This window comes from Felis catus, chromosome B2, assembly GCF_018350175.1.
Source record: "Felis catus isolate Fca126 chromosome B2, F.catus_Fca126_mat1.0, whole genome shotgun sequence".
NCBI classification, from domain to species: domain Eukaryota; kingdom Metazoa; phylum Chordata; class Mammalia; order Carnivora; family Felidae; genus Felis; species Felis catus.
In genome coordinates this window covers 18,948,814-18,965,550 of record NC_058372.1, presented here as the reverse complement: position 1 = coordinate 18,965,550, position 16,737 = coordinate 18,948,814, and the positions used below count along the sequence as shown (strand labels likewise).

General features: G+C 36.8%; 1 long non-coding RNA gene across 1 annotated transcript; it reads right to left on the bottom strand.

The window, feature by feature from the left end:
• Nucleotides 1-1,855: 1,855 nt before the first annotated feature.
• Nucleotides 1,856-16,737, bottom strand: LOC111560593. The gene is made up of 3 exons (XR_002742597.2): nt 16,515-16,737; nt 4,488-4,634; nt 1,856-2,334 (listed from the first exon to the last, which is right to left on the bottom strand). It is a non-coding gene; the product is annotated as an uncharacterized LOC111560593 (long non-coding RNA).

The following is a 16,737-nucleotide window of genomic DNA, read 5'->3' as shown; positions in this document are numbered from 1 at the left end:
GTGCTACAAATGTCCTCATTGTCCAAGATCAAGCCAAGTCCCTAGCCAGACTCTCTGTTGTTCAACACCACAAGGCCAGCGTCTCACTGTATAATATAAATATGTGGTCCTTTGAGACAAAGTATTTGAGGCATGGATGGAATAGTTAAGAAGTTAATTTGTGTGTGGTAGTGAGAGTTGAACTTTTACTGGAACCCTGGAGGGAGTACCCAGGGTTACCTTCGCCACCTTGGAGTATATCTGCTTTTCTCCCACCTCTCCTCCTTATCAGTCATAAAAAGGAAAATCTATGTAAATACACATGTACTGTCTTTAAAAGAAAAGAATTTGGATTTAAAAAAACCACAAGGCTTACTTTACCTCACTCAGTCAGTAACTTGTTGAGTTAGGACCTACCAGTTGTCAAGGCCCTGAGTTATTATATTTAGTAGGTTTTCACAAAGATCTCAGACCCAGCAAGAGCTCTTCTCCAGCTTCTGGAAGGTATTCCTGTAGTAAGCATTCTCATTTAAAGTGGTGATTTTTTTCCCATTCCTCAAGGTAATTAAGATTAAGTTAGATGGCCAACTGGAAGTGAGGTCGTATTTGGTATTTGTGCTTCCCATAGGTGGCTGAGCCAGATGAAATTGTGTGTGTGTGTACGTGTGTGTGTATCCACACTGACTGAAATATATAGAAATGGCCATTTTGGAGACTTCTTGAATAAGCACTCATAAAAAGGAAATGCCACTATGTCATCAAGGCTTTTTTTCCTCTGCTTATCCAAGCGTTATCAATTGATGTATTTAATAAAGCTGAGGACCAAGAAGGACTGGAGATACAACTTCCAATAGGATGCTCTCATGCTGTGATTGCTGAAGTGATAAGTAATTTGCTTTTAATGCTAGCACTTACCACTTAGCACCATATTTAACTGAAGGATGGAAATCACTCATTTTTTATCCACTTGCTCAAGTGACACTTGGTGTAATCTATTTATTGTCACTGAGCTTACTACCAGGAACATTTTATAGATCTCACTTTCAAATGTACAGCAAGCACTTAAATTTTTAATTTCTTCTCATGTATATTTTCATTCCTTAAAAGAATTTAACTTCAGATGGAAAATCTGTTTAGGTAATAAGAACACAGTAGGTACTAACAAAAACAAAATCTACTAAAAGGATTTTTTAATTCACAGTTTTCAATTATATGCATATTTTGTATTGTGTATTATTTCTATATGTGAAAAATATCAATGTAGCTGACACACATTAATTAGTAACTGCAATACTCGAAATAAAGTTACCAATGAACTTATTAAGCAAATAGGCATGAATTTATAGATAAAGCAAAGCTTGTTTTACTAACAGATTCTTGAAAAATAATTATGAAAATTATAAATTATCCTCAATATACTGAGGAAAATGATGACTTGATTCATAGATGATAGATGATAGATAGATAGATAGATAGATAGACAGACAGATAGACAGGTAGATCGATCAATAGATAGATATATAGATAGATAGATAGAGAGTTCCCCAGAAATCTATCTTGAATTTTAATATTACACTTTGCCCTGTGTATAAATATGTATACCTTGTTAAGGGGATATTATACTAGGGTGTCACATGTTAGAACTCTGTTCTGGTAGACCATCTATTTACAATGACCACTCCATGGAATTATCATTTATAATTCATAAAGATGAATTTTTGTGAGTTCATAATTCACAAAAGATGAGCGGAATTGATTCTAAAAATAAAAAGTTCCTTTATTTTCTTTTTCTCTATTTTTCTATTAAGTACCCAACCATACCTGTACATGCAAAAAAAAAAAAAAATCTAAATTAAAGAGGTCATCTCAATGCCAATGCAAATGTGATATTTACTTCAGAGGTAAGATAGTACCAAATTCTTGAGTGTTAGATTGAATTATATCACTGAGCCCATGAATATTCAGCAACAAAAGAAAACTCCTGAAAAACATGTTAGTCAATCTCTACTCAACACATAAGCACACACACGGACACACACAGACACACATGCACGAGCGTGCAAACATACACATCATGTTATATAAGTGTTAGAATGACTCGTATGTTGAATCTATTACTTAATGCTTGCTGCTCAGTAAGACAAGTTCAATGGCAAGGAAAACATATATGAAGCAATGAGAGCAACAAAACACTACAGACTTCCATTTAAAAACACTGAACAACTTATATGCTGAAATAATGTAGTGAGAGACTCCTTGGATTAAGAAATACACTGTGGATATGGGCATCTTTCAGGGGCCAGAAAATATTGCTTCTCTTAATTACGCCACTTCTTTCATTGGGACCACCAATTCCTAAAGGAAACACACAACAAAGAAAAGTGAGTTTTTTTGTTTTTGTTTTTGCTGGTCTCCGTATTGTTCATTCAATTCACTGTCATAACAGCATATTAAATATAAAGTTAAGCGAAACTTGACCTATCACTTTATTCTTTCATCCAAGAAAAACTTACTGAGCACTTAGTAGTTCAAAGTATAGCATTACGGACTGGGGAGGGCAAAAGTAAATAAAGGAAACAATGATTCCTGTCCTCATAAAGCTTACATTTTAGTGAAGGGAGTATAAATAAAAGTGGCAGGCTTAAAAAAATCAGAAAGCTAAAAAAAAAATCAGTAGGGATTTTTATTAATTTAGTCAAGTGAATGACAGCTAAATAAAAAAAAATTACCATGTCATTTGTTCAACTATGAGTTATCAACTTGAACTAAGGATCTAATGAAATGTAGCTTAAGATGCAGAAATCTAATTGTATACATTTATTCCTCTTCAGTATATTTTGTGCTCATACAAGTCTTTCATAGAATTTGTTTTACTGAGCTGCCCCCCCCCCTTTTTTTCTGGCCTTCTTTATACTATAACTGACAACACCATAGAGACCTGGCCTTCATCACCACCACACCCCCATTCTCTTTCACACCATGTTTTCAACAGCAAATATTTACTGAGCTCCTGAATTGTGCCCAGCCCCCTTCCAAGTTCTGTTAACAGGAAGGTACGCAGGAAAAATTCTCGGTCTACAGGTAAGCCATGTTGTAATGGGGAATGTAGAAGTATGCAATTAGAATATAAAACTGTTGAGTGAAAGCAGAGAGAAGGTCCTGGTGATCAAAACTCTAACGAATTATAGTTGGAAAAATGGAGGCGAGGAAGGAAAAAAAATCATTGATCGTGACATTCAAGTCTCATCTTAAAAGGCGAGTTGATGGGGCGCCTGGGTGGCGCAGTCGGTTAAGCGTCCGACTTCAGCCAGGTCACGATCTCGCGGTCCGTGAGTTCGAGCCCCGCGTCAGGCTCTGGGCTGATGGCTCAGAGCCTGGAGCCTGTTTCCGATTCTGTGTCTCCCTCTCTCTCTGCCCCTCCCCCGTTCATGCTCTGTCTCTCTCTGTCCCAAAAATAAATAAAAAACGTTGAAAAAAAAATTAAAAAAAAAAAAGGCGAGTTGAACTGCCTGAGGTGTGCGTGTGTGTTAATTTGAACTATTAAAAGGTGTTTAGAATCTTTATTCAATAATACGATATTATGTTGGTTGATCTGCCTTCAGTAATAGCCAAAGAGGATGAAAAATATAGACAGTATATGCATATGCTAATTTCAGCTGATAGAGGGAACACCTTGTGTAATCCTCAGAGCTAGCCGTCCACTGTATTGGTCTATGGTGAGACCAAAGATTCTGCACGATGCAGGACTTTTTATGGCCCATCTACCCTCTGATGGTTCATTGTCCATTTGTGATCATAAATCCCACTCCACATCTTCAGTTGCAAGAGAGAAAGGTAACCGAGCAAAAAGAAAAGCGCTAACATAAGAACTGAAAAGTTCCTGTGCTCCTTGATCCCATTAGAAAGAGCTGAGGTACATGCAGGGAACCCACATCTGAGCCAGCCATTTGGGGATTGGTTGTTGTTATCTTAGAACACAAAATATATGCTCTGCAAGCCTACTCACTTAAGGGACTTTATTTTTATTATTTATTTTTTCCATTTTTTTTTCTTGAAGTTCCTTCTTAAAAAATACGAAATGTTTCAGCTACACCAAAAGGAAAGGGCATTTATTGAGAGTTGGTTATATCATGTTCTAGCCACTCCCCTTATTCCCTCCAAATGAAAGAGTACCACTTATAAAAGAAAGTAAACAATGGTATCCTAGCACTCTGCGAATTCCACAGTAGCCAAGTATTTTTTTTCTAAACTATCAAAGACTGGCAAGATTCTGCACTCTCCGAAAAGAGTGACTTGACTTCTGGTTGTGGTTACCAGTACTGACTATTGACTTACAGTAAAGTACGTGTTATCAGGCAGTAGGTTGAAAAGGAAGGTGGACAAGTCTGGCTTGCGCGCCACCATGAAGCTTTAGGAAAACAAGAACAAAACACCGCTCGGTGACTCCTACTTAGTTGATACACTCACATACAGCAGAGTTAAATATCTAATCAGTAAGCAAATAATACCTTTTAATTTTAATGGATTCTTTTCATTTCTCTTGATTTAATATCAAAGGAGTCTTCCAATGTACCATCCATTTCGCTTATATGCTCCTGAATTGCTGTGGCCACTTCCGTGGGGATAAACCTTAGGCCACTGATATCACCAAACACCTGAGAAGTGGTGATAAAATGGCACATATTAACCTACCATGTTTAAAAGAAATATTTAGTAGGAATGAGCACATGCTGTGACTTCCTTCTTACCTCCTTAACCCCCAAGATTACAGCCTGGAAATCCCCTGAAATGCCATATTGTTAACCTAACTCCACAGTTTTAACAGAAGCTTACAATTTAGGTTTTATCGTTCAGTTTCACTTCTGACTTCAGCCATCATTGTATAACACACAAAAATGTCAATTAAAATTTGTATAACATTTGTTAATAAAGAGCACGAGGTCATAATTAGTGATTAAAACACATTTGGAAGGTGGATTATCTTAATTCTATGAAAGCCAAAAATGCCAAAATCAAATACAAGACAGAGATTTTCTTTCCCTTTCTTTCTTTCTTTCTTTCCTTCTTTCTTTCTTTTTCTTTCTTTCTTTCTTTCTTTCTTTCTTTCTTTCTTTCTTTCTTTCTTTCTTTCTCTTTCTTTCTTTCTTTCTTTCTTTCTTTCTTTTGCCTTTAATAACTTTTGTGTGATGAAATGGATCAAAAACAAAACTGTTTTTGAATGGGGGAAAACACATGACAACATTCTTTTTAATAGGAACTCATTGTCCCTAGAGAAACTTTCTGTATATACAGGACTAGAAAGCATGCCAACATCCTGTTTCACTTGTCATACACAGTTTGGGTTTATTCCTGGGCTGTTTATAATAATCATCAATTTCACTGACTTCATATGTCTTTCCTACATCCTGAAGGTATCTAGCATTTCCAGGCATTCCGCTGAATGATCGGTTTCCCTTAGAACTAACGGCCTCTTGAACCAAAGGCTATCCTGGTTAGAAAGGCAGAGAGCCACCTCTACATCTACCTCGGCTAAATGGATGCATATCTCTAGATAACAAAGAGGATATCTGCTTATTTGACAAGCTCTTCTTCTGGTTACAGAAGCCATTTTTCTCTTTTAGCTAGAACTACTAGTTACTACCAGTTAACTACTCTAGAACTAGTCTTCCAAATCCTAAGGAGACTATACATCATATAGCAAGCCAATCAGAAAGCTGTTTTCCAGAAATGGGCACACAGATGGGTATAGAGGGGAAACCAGGGCAAGAAAATTACCTTCCAAGATAAGAAGTATTAAGAATGATCGGAACCTAGAGTTATGCTACCATACAAAAAAGACAGAATCAAGAATGAAGCCAACATAGGCAGAATAAGGAAAAGACAGAAAGGGAGAGAAGAAAGAGAACGAGAGAGAGAGAGAGATCTGATAACATCCTTTGAACTCTCGAATTCAGCCATTCCATTAGAATATCTACTGTAATTCCCACTTATGTGAGTTAATTAATACCTTTTTTGTGATTAAGCAGAAATAGTTAGGTGTTTGACATATACAACTAAACAGGTTAAGAAAAATAGATATCTTTGGACACCTTGATTTTTCCTGTCTTGTTGAGTCTCTCTTGCAGACCTTCTTAGAGTCCACTTTCCCCATTGGTACCTAAACTTTTTTGGTCATTTTCCATTATTTGCTTCTTCATCACCCTTGTTAACCATCTCTTATATTTGTTCTTTATTCTACATCTTTCTTTCTACTTCTTTGTAGATGATCTTTAGAAACCTGAATTTCTCGGGAAATATTTGGCATCACAACAGCGCCTATCGACATGGCATATTTTCTTTCTTTTCAAGACTGTTTCAAAATACAAGTCAGAATCACCATTAGAAAGCTTTGTCCATGTTTCTTGAGATATCTTCCCTTTTAGATCTTCATTTGGTGGATGATGCCAATTGTTGTCAGAACTTCTGAAAGGCACATTCCTAATATCAAATTGGGGGGCATTCAGCCTCCACCAGAATCAGGAATAACAAAACGACAAGGTCCCTCTCTTCTAAGTTTCCTATAATTTACAATCTTTCTTTGTGGATGAGAATTAGATTCAGAGAAACAACCTCAATTATCACTTTGTCTTCTAAGGAATGAATGCTTGGGACATCTCTGTATTCAGTGGTATGGCTCCAGCCATAGGAATTCCTTGAAGAGTCCAGAGCGTGTGGGTAAGAAGGGACATGTGTGTAGGAGGGGTTTTGTCTCCTGGAGATTTGAGGAACGTCTCCAGTTATCATCTGGACCAATTATCTGGAAGTATCTCTCTATCCTGCTGCACAATGGCAGGACCATCTACCAGCAGCAGGTAGATTTCTAGCTCGTATTGGTCCTTCTCACGTGCTCCTACAATTTTAATAGTTTTCTTTGTACTCATCATGGAAGTATCCAGATCTACCTCTTTAAATGAGTTGTACGTATTGTGTGAATATATATGCTTTGGCCTGAGAAGTTGGGGAAAAGGGAATAAGAAGATAGTTAGCCTTGAATATATTGCTAAAGAAACCTGTTTGTTGTCACTTCCGAGTAAACTGGCGTGCAAGTCAGGTTTCTTTCCAATTGCTGCAATGTGATTTTAGAGTGGTTTTAGGATATTTTTAATTTGCATCCATCGGTATAGAGCCATTTATTTCAAGTGTTTGTTCTAGAAAAATAAGTTAAGAATATAATCATACTTATTTTATTTTATGGGCTTCATTGATTACTGGGAAGAAACATTGCTACAAAATAGATATTACAAACAAGTGCAATCTCATAACAAGCCAGAATTGAAATGTGCCATGCTTTGAAAATATGTATCGTTTTTCAAAGGCGGAAAGTGACCCTGAGCTGGGGTACCCATGTGATCTCTTATTTCAAACATAACACTATCTCACTAAGTTAGAGAAAGTGAAATTTGTGTGACTGTGGCCAAAAAGATTACCAAAATGTTGGACAAACTTCATTCCGTATAATTGTGGGTATTTTTGTTCATCTTTTCTGGAGGGCAATTGGGATTGATCTATCTATCTAAATCGATAGCAAATATACACATAAATGTCTATCCTTTTAAATTGTCATATTTTTTGGCCTAGTAGCTCCATGGGTCAGAATTGGATAAAAACAATTTCTGGTAAACTATGTGGCTGAGGTTGAAGCTATTAAAGACTTGACTAGCCACTCGGGCCTCCATCCCCTGGTGTTAGAAATTTCTGACGTGAACAAGCAGCGTTCAAACATGGGATATCTCGGTGCCATTGCTGGGCGGTGTGGCTGGCAGAGGGTTTCTGCAGAGACAGACGAGGATGTCTCAGGCCTCACGGAGCTAGCGCTCCACAGTGATGCCCGTGAGTGTGCAGACAATGGCACATGTGAGTTCCTTCCGTCTTGTGTTTGAGACATGACTGGCCCTTTTTGGTATAAAGAAGTCCCTGGATTTCTTAAAAAAGTGTGTGGATAAACCAGGCCGAAAGAAAGAGATAGTAAATTATCTGCTAACAAGGGTAGATATATCTTCAAGTGTCCAACTGGACAAATGAAGTCAAGTTTATTGGCAATATGGCTGGTGGAATGGGTCATACCTAGCTGCCAAAAAACACACCGATAAAGCTTCAGTGAGAGGCCATCATAAATATAGTAAGGAAGACGAAGCCGAGGAATAATAACCTAGATACACTATTCCCAGATAGGTTTTGATTTAATTTGCCCCCTTAACGCAGGACTCATGTATGCAGAGCAGTAATTCACCGACTGAAGGAACACAGCAATATTTGGAGGCCTAGTTAAACCTATTATGGTTCTGTACTGAAATACAATTTTTTCTCCAGCAGAATTCAGATTGCTCTACTTGGAGAGCAGCAAGCTGAACCAGGGGTAAAGGGCCTATTAAAATCGATTACAACTGTAGACTTCAAAAATAGAACAGCGATAACAGGACGCTCTATAATAAGTAATAGGGTGAATCAGCATTGTTGTAGAGAAAGGATGTTTTGCATTTTGAAGAAGGAGAATGTTGATGTTAATTTCCCAAGCAGTTTACTAAAGGCTGACAGGGGATTTATTCTCTGGGACTTAGCAATGATGACCCTGTTGGTCACCACAGCTGTGAAAATTATAAGCCAAAGCACAGTCTCCTTTCATTTTTGCAAGAGTGTACTTTACTTGGTTGTAAAATATTCAATGTTCTTAAGATTAAATATCTGAATATTGCTTCTGAAGGAGCCGCTGTCATCTTAAATCTAAAGTCTAGTTTGTTTACTGGCTGTATTTTATATCCTTTAGAAAATGACACAAAATGGCAATAAAATCATTGTAAGTATTCTACAGGGGAATATAAATGCCCTTTGGTTACAGTATACATACCTTTATACATAATTCCAGTTTATTTTCCCTGGAATTATGTTAAATATGTAAAAAGCCTTTTCTCATAAAGGTAAAAATGCTAGATGTTTCCAAGTTGTAATTTAGTATTAGTGTCAGAATTGCTTCAGAAAATAAGCTACTGTTACTGTTTCATTTCTTTTAGGTGTCATTCAGCATACTATATGTGATTTTGCACATAAAATAAGCGTATATGATTTTATGTCAGTGTTTAGAAAATGTGAGACTGAAAATAATTTATTGGATACAAACATGTAAAAATAACTGATGCTATGCCACTGGTTTTTTTCGCACCATTTTAGCATATGATCGTTAGGTAATTGTTTCAGGGAATTACAGAAGAATTTGCCACATAAGCTATTTAGGAGAAACCATAATACTTCTATATCTATGCATTCTTAAAGATCAGAACATTTGTAGATAGTTTTTAGGTTAATATTGACACAATTACAAGACGCACCAAAATATTTTCATAATATTTCTGTATATAGATATAAGGACAAATAATTATGTTGACTGTTTTGAGTTTTTTTTTCCATGAGTGGATTATCTTGAAATAGTTAAGTAATTAGTATTAACCTTATCAAATGGAGTCAAGATAAAAATCACTGACTAGTAGTATCATGGCATAGTCTAAAAATGCTCCTCTCAAGCACTGACTTTTGTTTGCATGGATTTAAAATGTATTTTTAATGCAAAACTCAATTCGTTTCCAAACATGGTAACAGGATTCAGAAATAAAGAGAAGTATAATTTTTTTCACATTTCCCCCTTCAAGATATGGTTTTTCAAATCCAATTGAATAAGAGAGAAAAATATTCAGAAGTAAAAGGGAATATATTTTTATGAAAGATAAAACATTCAATCGTTATCAAGTGTGCAATAAAGATTTAATTCTTTGTCTTTCTAATATTTCTATTAGACATTTAACCAGTTTATTAATTAATATGTTAAGGCTTATTTTTAACACTGATTCTTTATACTTAATATGTGTTCTAAAACATTTCCTATGATTTAGAATCCTGGGGATTCTTTTCTCCAGTATGTCAGATGTATTACTTCTGATAGATATATGAATATAATAATAGAATAAATCTTTTCTATGGCTTTTAGAAGTTCTAATAGTTTGAAGAGTCAAAGGAGATCAAAGATGCTGAAAATAATTATATGTGTATTTTCAGAAACATGTATCTGATCCTTTTTTTCTTATATACACAAAAAATATGAGGTCTGTAAAAAACAGAAATTGTTAATAAATGATGGTCTCAAATTATAAGTATAAATAAAATATAGGAAATTTGATAGTTTATAAGATAGGGCAAGAGTGGTTATTTCAGAAAAAACATGGGGAATCTCTAAAATGTTTCTAAATATCATCTTGATATACAATAAATAGAATCAGAACAGTTCTTCATGATTTTCTGTGGAAACCAAGCGTGGCTATACTAGCATTAATTTAGTTACAAAAATTTAATATTTTGACCTTATTATTGAAATAGCTTTTTACAAATCTACTATATCTGTAATGTTTTGTATTGAAATCTGCTGTATTTATTTAAAATTTATAATGTGCTAATTTAAAAAATGTTTTTTTTCTCTTACAGGTAACCAGTAATATATATATATATATATATATATATATATATATATATATAGGAAATATATATATAGGAAATATATATATATATATAGGAAATATATATATAGGAAATATATATATATATATATATATATATATATATATATATAGGAAATTAAGCCTGATGTGAGAATTATCTAGCTTAGTTTTGTGAAAAACAAAAAACCTCATAGCAAGTTATACTCCCCCAATTATTATGGACAAAAATCACATATTTTGACACACACATATGGGAATAATAATTTTATCACATTTTTCAAATAATACAATTCATATATATATTTAAAAGATTAGTGAATGTGCCTACTCAAGACTTTTAGTATTAATTAATTAGGACAGGAAAATGTCTTATAAATAATATTATATTCTAATACTAGTCTGATTTTTTATTTCCTCTTTGCTTTTACATCCTGATTCTTTTTTAGTATGTTTCTTATAATAGGGTCTAAGTTTTAGATGCTACAAAATGATGACCCTCTACAGTTTGCAAAAATAGCCAAACCTTCTTGGAGAAAGAAAAAGACAAATATCCGGACCCAATTTTTAAAAGATTCTAAGTGGAGACTCTTAAGTTTGAATTTGAAAAACAGAAGTAAAAGACATTAGTGTCCTTGACATTTTGAACAATATTTCATGCAAAGCCATAACTATTGCTATTATTATTTCATTTTAAGGTATATTTTCAATATTGTCACATAAGCAAATGTGCCCAAAGGACTAACTGCATCTTTTTATTCAAGTGTTGTGCAAAAAATGTAAAGTGGTCCAAATTTAGGGAATGAAAACATGACTTTCTCCCATTTGCATGCATAAATTAATTTTAATATTTCTTTAGGTGAATCTAAAACTGTACACAAAAAAAACGACAAACCGCACGAATGTTTTCTTTTTTCCTTCCCATGTGCAATGCCTTTCAACAAAATAAAAACATGGATGGAAGAAATCCCCCTGAAAATGAAAGCTACCATCAACAATTTATGCATTTAATGAATATATTCCAGAGACCCCCCAATTTTCTGTATTTTCCTATTGATTTCTTTTCCACATTAGTGTGTATATTTCTCTATCTCATACACTCTGCAAATTGGTCATTGTAGTTGATGAATGTGGGAATTTTGAAATTCACTAGTCTTTCCTGAAAGATTTGAAAATATGAGTTAAAACTGAAAAGTCTCAATTATATGAATGATGTTTCCCCATGCAATTTACTGATTCAAGGACCAAATTCAAGTGGTTCCCCCACCCCTCCACTCTGCCTATTCAAAGCATTATATAGATTTGCAGGGGACAGTCAACTTATCTGCGATCTTCTCATTGAGACTAACAAAGGTCCAGTCCCAACACCTACTCTTTGCACTGTGTGGTAACTGAACTCCATGAGCAGAAGAAAAGCCCAGAGCTGAGTAAAACTCATCTAGTAACAAAACTGTGTTTCCATTTTTCTTTTTTGCCTTTCTTCTCCCGCTGCTTTCTATCAGCAGAGCACTTAACAATCATTAATTGGTTAATGTGTTATTTAGGCAAGTATTAATATTCTCATTTTGCAGACAAGGAATCAGGCTTCCTGCTGTGTATCTCCTGGCCCTGGGTAAGGAGCTCTTCAGATGGGAGATTCAAAGTAGGTGAGCCCGTCCTCCTGAGGCCCAGAGACTTGCCCGAAGCGGCTCAGCTGGGTCTCACAGAGCCTCTGTGAGATCGCCGAGTTCCTGACTCCCACTTCTCCGCTCAGACCACCGGGCGACACTGCCTCTAATGACAAAAAAAAAAAAAAAAAAAAAAAAACCCTTTTCCCATCCCACCCCAACCAATGCTCCAAGGACTTTCTTAATTGCAGCGGATACCCTGGGATCGGGAAGCTTATTTGTGACTTGATGAATCTGTACTAGTCTTGCCTGGGTTTCTAGGTTTTGTAGCATTAAAAACTTTAAAGTAACTTTGTACTTAAAAAAAAAAAAAGAAAAAACATGCACACACAGGATAGCCTACCTATGGAGTAGAGATGAAGCATTGATCTCTGAGGGTCTAAGGAATCACTGAGCTCAGAGGTAAAGATAAAAAGAGAATTAAAGAGAGGTGCTCATCGACAGACAGAGCAATGACCTTCTGCACAAGTGTGTGTGTGGGGGGGGGGGCACTTTACTCCTTAAAGCAAAATATGTAGAACACAGTAAGAGCCATGTCCTTATGGGTGACAGGTCTGGATGAAAAACAAAATGGTGAACACAAATCCATTGCAAAGATCCTTGGTAATATAACTTCTATTTCAGATGTGTGAAATCTGACCTCTTTAATGTAGAATCCATTCTGTTCCAAAAACATGACTTTCCATAAAAATAAAATCTTGAAGATAATTTGTTCAAACCCAAATTACTAGGGTTTTATTGAGAGAAAGAAAAAGGTTAACATATGACCTATATTTCATATCAGGATAAGGAGAGGCTTTGAAATCACTCTTATCACCAGTTAGAGCTGCGTTAAATGCAAAAGGATCTTACGGAACTAGAAATTCTATTTAAAATGCACCATAGGGGTGCCTGGGTGGCTCTGTAGGTTGAGCGTCCGACTTTGGCCCAGCTCATGATCTCACAGTTCGTGAGTTCAAGCCCTGCGTTGGGCTCTGTGCTGACAGCTCGGAGCCTGAGCCTGCTTCCGATTTTGTGTCTCCCCCTCTCTGCCCCTTCCCTGCTCATGCTCTGTCTCTCTCTGTCTCTCAAAGATGAATAAACGTCAAAAAAAATAAAAAATAAAATAAAATCCACCATAAAACCTTTAAGACTCATGTTCAGGCTAGAAGGCTGAAGCAAAATTTCATCCATTTTTTTTTTTTTTTGCCACATCTAGATTTCTAAATAAATGAGGCTCAGACACAGCTACCTTTTTCTTCCCATAGCAGAGTATCCATTAAAAATGTGGTTTGGATCTCACAGGTATTTCCAAGTGGGTCTAAGTCATTTCCTAACTAGAAATTCTCTCAATCCACATAATGTGGGCGTTAATGGAAAGGATACCATGGTGCCCACTTATGAACCTTGGAGAACCATTTGGCATCCAGGAAGTCAATGCAATTTAGTAGATTTCCTAGAGCATCAATACCACACTTAGTATAAAGATAGGGAGCTCGAGGGTAGAAGTTAACTTTATCTGAGTAGGTGACCACTTATAAACCATAATTTTAAAAGTCAAATAGATTTTTCTTTAATCCAGAAAGCATCATCTACCTAGATGTTGATTTTTGAAATTTCTTTTCAATGCATACATCTTTGGGAAAGAAATACACTAATTTTATCTCTCACTGAGGTTACAAAAGACCGGTCTCAAATGCCCTCCAATTTCAGGTTTTAGAGCTCACAAGGCCAATAACACACCTGGAAGTAACCTGGTGAGGGTGAAGAGAGGTAGGGAGGAAACTAAGACGATTGTCAATAGCCGGCCATGTGGCTGAAAGAAAATTTGTCTAATATTCAAGTTGCTCCACAACTTGTACTGTTTTACGGTTCCTGTCCTCTTAGGAGACAAAATTTCATACTAGAAACAAGTTTAGAAAAGCTAAATAAAATCTAGTACTCGTGCTAAGTGTTAGAGAAGGTGCAAGGGGATAGGTCAGTTTGAAATGGGTTTCAATAGATTTCATAGAGCAAAAAGCAAGAAGAGCAAAGCATGAAGAAATAAGTGGGGAATGTCTAGACTGCAGACCCACTAGTAAGCAGGACCTTGTGCATTCTTTTCCTGCATCTGCAAAAGAGGGAGAGCTGGTTCAGCACTTGCTAGAATCTCTGCTGGGCACAGGTTCGCAAATGCCGGGGTGGACTTTTGCATCACCCATGCCACTCTACCATTACCATCACATAATGCAATAGTGGCAAAAACACAGGCTAAGAGAGTCAGATGTGCCCATGAGCCCTATTGCCTCCTCATGATTCAATCCTTCCAGAAAGTGACTTCTTTTCTAGCATAATGTTGCTATTAGTACTTGGGGAAACAATGTTGACCAGTTGAATGAATTTAACACTGCATGATCCATCATACTTCGGCATCTTTATTTTACACTTTTTTAAGAAAAAGAGCTAGGGGCGCCTGGGTGGCGCAGTCGGTTAAGCGTCCGATTTCAGCCAGGTCACGATCTCGCGGTCCATGAGTTCGAGCCCCGCGTCAGGCTCTGGGCTGATGGCTCAGAGCCCGGAGCCTGTTTCAGATTCTGTGTCTCCCTCTCTCTCTGCCCCTCCCCTGTTCATGCTCTGTCTCTCTCTGTCCCAAAAATAAATAAAAACGTTAATAAAAAAAGAAAAAGAGCTAAAAGTACCTTGCAAATGTGATCCCGTTCATCTGCCCCAAATCTCTATGAGGCAGGGAGCAGACGTATACATGAACCCAGTTTTACAGATAAGAATGTAGGCAGAGAGGAGTGGGGAATGACGAAGGCAGGGCTCTGGAGCAAATGCAAGAGTGAGTGAATCAAAGGGTCCTGATGATTGCTCGGCTAGTGAGAACACGCCATCTCGCGCCGGGCCTTCCCGCTCAGGTCCCAAGGCCTGCAAGTGGCCACAAGATGGTTTGTAACAGAAGCACAGACAGCCCTGGTGTCCTGGCTTTTTTAGGTCTTTCAGTGCACGGTGTATGCACGTATCTAAGCACACACCTGTGCAAAATAAAAACAAGCAAAACAAGAAAAACAAAACAAAACAAGAAAACACCAAAAAAAAAAAAAACCCCAATTAAACCAGGGCAGTTTTGCTCCGTACGGAGATCTCTAAAGCAAATGCTTCAGAAGTCTAAAAAGGACCCTACAGCAGCCCTTGACCCAACCCACAAAGAATTCTATCACATACATTCAGAATCTCCCTACCTGTTGCTTTGCTACAATAGGCACAGTTCTGTCATTTCCCACCTCAGTAAGGGAGTGAGGAGGTGAAGCGATCAAGAATCCTGGGGCACGTCTGTGCTTTTTCCAAGTACAGTCTCTATGTGAGTCGCTCAAGTACCCAAACGCTGTCGTGGGTTGGGATTGTAGACACGAGAGGCTCCCTATCTGCAAGACTGCTCTCCAAGCCACGTGAAATTTCCTCAAGGTTATGTTCAAACGAATTTTATGAGGACAGGCCTTCATCAACTTTATAATAAAAACAATGGCCAAAGTCCATAGGGACAGGGTGGTGGGAACAGAAATATTCTGCAAATTCTTACTAATTAATAGTGTGACACTGTTAAGTGATTCGCATGCCAACACGTCCAGGGAACCAGACGTGAAATGTATCTAAATTTTCCTTCTCCTGTACCCTTTATCTCCACCATATAATGGGAAATAACATTCATTCTGACTTCGGAATTCAGTAACACTGAGGCAAATAGGGCTGAGCCTCAGGTTTAAACGTGCCATGAAATTTGGATTTTAAGAATGTGGTGCAATGTGAGAGATTTCTTTTTTAAACTCAAGTTAGCTCACCTAAAGGCTCTGACTTTTTAAGAGAAAACATGACTTCAAGACCTTTGCTACGTGCTACTTGAACGTTTCTTAAAATTTAAGGGTGAGCACTTAATGTTTTAAGAATTTTCTCATGGAAATAGTATGAAATGCCACCATTTCATTTATTTTGTGTGAGAGAATTTCAGCCAGGGACTGTGTACTTTCCTGAGAAGTGTCCATGGACTCAGAGAACCCCTCTTTATCAACCTGCTGATATTTACGAATGTTAACTGAGTCAAAGTTGGCATAGGCTGAATCCTGAATTATTTCACTTGATTTGTTTCCATCTCTCTCCCACACAGCTATGTGCAGAAATAGTTTATTTTTTACATAGTGCCTTTATTTCTAAAGGAAAACACTGAAATAGATCATCAAGTCTATTTGGGGTATTAAAAAAAAACATTAATTACAATATGCTCACGAGGTAATTTTGCAGCCCTTGAAATCAAGTTTTAACACACACACACAAACATACACATTCATGCACTAAAAGTACACAGCATTTGCATTAAAATATTTTCATATGTACGTACCTCAACAATGGCACCACTGGGGAGTCTGAGAAAATGGCGGTACAGCTCTTGGAATCCACTGGGATAAACGGTGTATATAGATACATGAGAAATAATATCTCCTGGACCAAGTGCAGACACAGAAATTTCATTTTGCTTTTGGAGGTCACAGCTGGAGATTCTGGACTTGAAGCCATGGTTTTTCCAGATATAATCATACACTGCCACCTAGTGAGACACAGAG